The sequence below is a fragment of the Calypte anna genome, chromosome 2 (assembly GCF_003957555.1).
Source record: "Calypte anna isolate BGI_N300 chromosome 2, bCalAnn1_v1.p, whole genome shotgun sequence".
In the NCBI taxonomy this organism is placed as follows: domain Eukaryota; kingdom Metazoa; phylum Chordata; class Aves; order Apodiformes; family Trochilidae; genus Calypte; species Calypte anna.
In genome coordinates, this window is record NC_044245.1 from 117204509 (window position 1) to 117210508 (window position 6000).

The 6000-nt window shown below is 41.7% G+C and overlaps 1 protein-coding gene across 1 annotated transcript in view; it reads right to left on the reverse strand.

Moving 5' to 3' along the window:
* The window catches only part of CPA6 (carboxypeptidase A6), an 85087-nt gene extending 79321 nt beyond the window's left edge, over positions 1–5766 (reverse strand). Inside the window, exon 1 of the mRNA XM_030445575.1 lies at positions 5710–5766. The gene's annotated coding sequence lies outside the window, so the exon portion shown is untranslated. The remainder of the gene's footprint in view (positions 1–5709) is intronic.
* Between the last annotated feature and the right edge of the window lie 234 nt (positions 5767–6000).

Genomic DNA, 6000 nt, shown 5'->3' on the forward strand with positions numbered 1-6000 from the left:
TGGACTACAAGTATGTTCTACTGTCTTTCATGTTAATTGCCCACATTATTTTAGATTATGCTTTTTTATAGTAAAAAATCAGCATGTACATAATTTATACACTATCTGTTCCCTGTTAACTACTTTTTAAAGTCCTTCATAAAACATTCAGAGTTGAGAGCTTCATTTTATGAAGCCCATGATTGACTCTGGAAAGCTGAATTCACAGCAGCAGAAACTGGAAGTGGATACAGTGCAGAAGTGGAAGCTTTGGAGTTTGCTGCAACTACTACTGGAAGCCCTGGAAAATGCTTTATTTCTTTGCTTATTTCCACAAGACACTGGAAACTGATGGATTCAAAGTGTATGCTTTAGTCAGAGAGCCTAGATGGATTTGAGATGTGGACAATCTGTTATTTAAATAAGTATCTTTGTCTCTGCACATTAAATGCATCCTGGTTTTTTTGCAGAACGTAATTTTTAACTCAAACCCAAGCCTGAACATGAATTATCCTTAATAATATACTGCATTCCCATTTGTCACATAGATACATTTTAAAATGAGGGAAGTGTGAATGTTTCCTGGAATTGGTTTTACAGTTCCCAAAGAATAATTTTTACTGGAAGGCCATAGGTTGCATCTAATGTAGGAAACCTAAGAAATACTCAAGAATTACCAACTATGGGTGCAAGCTTTGCCCATGTCCTGATTTTTTAATGTCTTCCCTTACTTCCCATGCTCTTTTTCCCTCTCTTCAGCATGCAGAGGCCTGACAGGCACCACACCACCATCCTATGGGGTCCCAAGCTGGACAAGTATGGGACCAGGCTCACATGGTGCCATGAACCTGGAGATCAGTTTAGACACAGCTGTAGTGAACTGCGTGCCTCCTTGCCTTGGTCTTCACTTTGCTTGTGCCATGGGGACGTGCACTGTTGTTCTAATTAGTTCTGAAAAAAATTTTAAAAAGGGAAAGAATCATTGAAACGCTTCATATTTCTCATATTTAATGAGGAGAGCAGAAACTTTAAAAGCCTGGATTTAAGAGTAGAAAAAGAATCTCAAAACTTGGCAGCTTTGGTTTGTTTTTTTTTTTGCTCTAGGAGAACATAGATGATATTGTGCAAAGGGAGTATCAAGCGATGAGAAAGTGCAACATTAGGGTTGCAGTGTTGGTATGGGAATGGGTATCAAGGTCCTAGAGCTGTGGATTTCACTGATCTGTGCTCTTTTCAGGAATCAGTGGTGCTTTGATTAAAAAATTATAGGTTGTTTGAAAAGAGGATGCTTAAAATTGTGCATAACGCTAGAGAGCTCATAGCTTTCCACCTTTTAGAAGCTCCCCGACACCAACCAGAGAAGCACTAAGTGTGATTTGCATATGAATGAATATAATTTCCAATCTAATGGCAGTGGTGTGCTTTCCAAATGTAGTTTTGTTTGGTTTTCTTTCCCCAGTTGTATGCATGACATTCTACATTGACTTGCAGGCAGAGAAGGAGAACTGAACAGCAGAGAGAAAGAATATTTTTTACAAAGCAAAGCCAATCTTTTAGTCCCTGATTAAAACATTTGGAAAAAATCTGCAGAGGGGAATAGCACAGAAGGAGTTCCTTTCCACTTCTCAATTCCCTCAGTAACCAGTTTTCGTCACACTCCCATGTGTTTTTTCCATGAGACAGAACAATTGCCAGCTATTGTGTGTAAGGTATTGTGTTATCAGAAGCACTTAGCAGTGGTATGTAGGGATATTAATGGGCATTAAAATACTTGAAATTTGCTGAATGCTCCCAGATCTGGTATCTGTGCTTATCTACACGAACAGTTGGTTTATGCAGTTTTCAGGATGTGATGTCCCTGTAGTTGCAGCACATTGTATCTTGGATTACAGAACATTTCTTTACTTTTTTCAGTTTCCTTGTTAACCAACTCAACATCACTCCCAGGTTGTTTCACACAGTTGTCACACAGTAATGTAAGAACATATCACAGCCTTCACCCAACCAAACAAAATTACAGTTATCTGCAGCACTACAACACAGATGAATAACATTTTGGAAAAGTTAGCAGATCCAGCTGGTATTTAAACAGACTCCAAAACCTCCAGAACAAACCTTGGGGAACTGGCAATGTTCTTCCAGCCTTTGCCCACATTTGGTTATTTGAGGTAGGCTTGGAGGTGACATGAGACACACTTCTGAAAAGGTTTTGGAAAAAGAAGAAAGTGAGGTATAAAATGGATCTCCAAGTAGAGGTGGACGTAGATGAGCTGGAGTAAAAAAATCTTAGTGGTGATTTTTAAATAACAAATGAGAAAGATGCTTTTTGTTCTAAGCAATCTTGACTGGCTAATGGGACCCACCACCTTCACAGAATTCCTAAGAGTAGAAAGATTGCTGTATTTGGTAAAGAAAAAACACCACCACACACACAAAAAGTCCATCTGCTCCAGTACCCAGGTCTGGAAAACTGTCAAATGACAGCTACCCAAGGAAGAGTAGCAATAAGGCAGAAGTCTATGATATTAGCACTGGGCTGTCAATTCAGTAGCATATCAGCCAACTCTACACATCTGTCAAGCCCTCCTGACTCCTTGCAAACATTTCATATCTTTCAGCAAGGACTTCCACAAGTCTCACACCTGTGGGGTGAAGAAGTTTCTTTTCCACCTGGTTCCTCCTAGATTCATTTTATGCTTCCTTCTTCTTGCACTTGGAAGAAACGGTGAGCAGCTGACCTCTTATCTACTACCTCCGTGTCACTGAAAGCTTGTAGACATCCATTGTGCCCTAAATTGTTTCTGTTAAGACACCAAAGAGTCTTAACTTACTTGGTTATTTCAGGCACTTAAGCCATTCCATACTTTTATCTTTTTTGCCCCTGTTCAACCTGCTGGTAATGGTCTCCTGGAAAACCCTCTTGAATATAACCCTCTTCAAACCCTGATGTTTCTCCCTTTGTCTATCTCCCCTGGAACCTTTGGGCATGCCAATGAGAAAAGGAAAACTGTGTGTGACTAGAGTTTTGATTAGCAGTGTCTTTTAGAAGCCAGGGCAGTAGGTCCAAGGAACTCAAGACTCCCCTTGAGTTCCTGCAGGCAGAAGAGCAAAGAGGCAGGCTGAACCCCTGCATGCTCTGTTGTGTGAGGAGCAGAAGGAAATACACCTGTACCTCAGCCTTACATAAGAACTGGGTGGGTATGAGAGCTGCTGTCTCTGTGCTGAGGCTTCCCAACTCTTTGTTGACTTCCCAAAGGCACATGGAGAGTGTTTGCTTAAAGATGTGTCCATATGGCACACCCGGCCTGCTCTGAACAGCTTGGAGAAGTGTGCAATACCAAGTTATTGTCTTAGGTCAGAGTCCCCAATTGCTCTGTGTCTCCTACCCCTTACCTAAGACTATGAGAAACGCATTCCATGTCTTTTTTTTTATTCTTTTTTTTTTTGTGGGTTTTTTTTTTCTCTATGCAGTACAACTTACGATGTGACAGCAATGGCTAAGATTGACACATGTTTTAGCACAAAATGAAGTCAGATGGTTGGGACATTCTTTCAATGATGACCATTAGGAAATTATATTCACCTCCTAATTGCTCTTCTCAAAACCCAACAAACTTCCAAACAATTTTTTTCCTTGGGTGATGACCAGCTTCAACAGTGATGTTTCTTATCCATTGCACACACAGAGGAAATTAAATGATCCTGCCAGGGACACTGGGCTAATGCCACACACCTCAGAAGGTCAAGATATATTTGTAATTCTGAAGAAACCTTCATCCAGCTTCAAACTAACGTTTCATCTTTTATTGACACAAATAATGCCAGGATAGTAGAAATGGAAAATATTAGTGGAGTGGGAAAACTATCAGGTTATTTTTCCAACACATATGGTACACATTTTGGTTTGTGTTACAAATGTGACCACATTTTCAGCAAGGCTTGTAAATGTATCTTGGCTCCCTACTACAATTGCCTATTGACCAAGACTTTTATAATGAACTCTAGCATTTTAATTTTTTTATTTAATTTTTTGAGGTAGTGGTTTTTGTCGGGCTTGCAAAAATTCTGGAAGCTGATGAGAACCCTCGTTCTTCTGGACTAAACTCTATTCAAAAGCTTCTAGGACAGAGGAATCAAGAGAGAGGTTGCATAGGTCTTACACACCACCCAGGGCACATGAAATGTTTAAACAAGGAAATTATTTTTTAAAGTTTAGCAAAACTGGTGAATCACATAAATTAGCACAATACTTGACTCTGCATGTATTTTTCTTCTATTTTAACCAACTTAATTAAAGAAGGCAATCTCACTTAAACCTAGGGGATATTAAAAGGTGTATGTTGACATCTATCCATCAATCAATAGTTAGCTCATGTAACGAGTAAAAGTTATGGACCAGCACTGGGAATTTGTTATTCCTCTCAATGTTTTCTGTAAACAAACTGAATACAACATTGAATTTATTAAAAATTGGGTCTTACTGAGCCTAGGACTGTGCAATGGGCTGCAGAGTGAACAGTGCTGCTGCAAACAACTTAGGACACTGGCTTTCAAGAACACTTTAGTTTTCTGTCCTGTTCCTCTCATAGCAGTATCAGGAGAGCTTCCTGACAGTAGTGGTCGGTTTGGTTTCAGAGTGCAGAGAGATACCGGAACCCGAGGTACTGAACAAAGAGGGTGAAAACAGCTGTCAATTGTTTAACTACTTTCTATCACTAATAGTGACCCTGGGGTAAATGTCTTCATATCACATTACCAAATCCTTGAAGCTCAGCGAATGTTGGGGCTTTTTTGTTTTTAACTTCATTTTAGTAGTAGAATTTACATGCCTGGCTTGGCTGCTCTAATACAAAAAAAAAAAAAACCAAAAAAAACAAACAAACAAAAAAAAAAAACCAGCACCTACTTCCACAGGGAGATGTGCTTATCCTGTGGAACTGCTGCTCAGTTTGAATGAATTTAACTGTATGTGAAAAGATGCCACTGGCTTCTCATGCTCCTACATTTGGCTGTCTTTTCATCTACATCATAAATCTTTCACAGATCCCTTTTTGTTAAATACTTGCTAAAAACAATACCTCTAAACCAGGCATGATGAACATACACTACAGAGGCAAATCCAAGCAGCGATACCACGTTTTTTTTTTACTACTACTTCGTTCAATTTTTCCCTAACACGAATTTGAACTTAAAAAAAAAAAAAAAAAGTCTAGTCTGAAATACATGTAGAAGTCTTCACTTGCTGTAAGATTCATCGCGTTCCCTTATTGGCTGAGTTTTCTACACATTCAGTAAGACTGCACACTGTGTTAAACTTTTTAAAACAAAACAAAACAAAACAAAAAACCAACAAACACCTATTTTAAGTCCCATTCAACATGTTCCCTTAAAGGAAAATACAAACATTCATTCATTTCAGAGCTCAGTAGACCCTGGAACACTTTCCCCCTCCCCGTGTAATCTCAGTTCCTCTTTCCACAACGACACTAAAACTTTTTTCCCCCCATGTAGCATCCTTCCTATTGCCAGCCGAGCTTATAGTACCTATGGCGAGAAAGCGCCGAAACATGCTACAACTCAATGGAAACAATCAAACGTAGAGCTCAGCAGCGGGAAGAAAAGCCCCAACACGCTCCTTACGAGCGTTTTCTCTTCAGGGGAAGGCTGGCGGAGGGAGCGCGGCTGCGGCGCTGCCCCGGCGGGGCAGAGAAGGGCGGCGGGCGAACTTACCCGGCGTAGCGGCCGCGGTGGCCGCGGAGCGGCAGCGCAGCCTGGAGGCAGAGCAGACAAAGGGGCAGGAGCGCGGCGGGGCTCCCGCGGAGCGGCATGGTGCGGGGGACGCTGTCGTCGTCGTCGTCGCCGCCGCTACCACCGCCACCACCGCGCCCCAGGTGGCGGCTACCGCGCACACAAAGCCGGCGTGGAGGCGGGGGCCGGAGAAGCGGAGATGTCGCCGGTCGCCAGCGGCGAGGGGAGAAAGTCGGCGAGGGGAGGAGGTCGTCCGCAAGCCCCGCCGCGCCT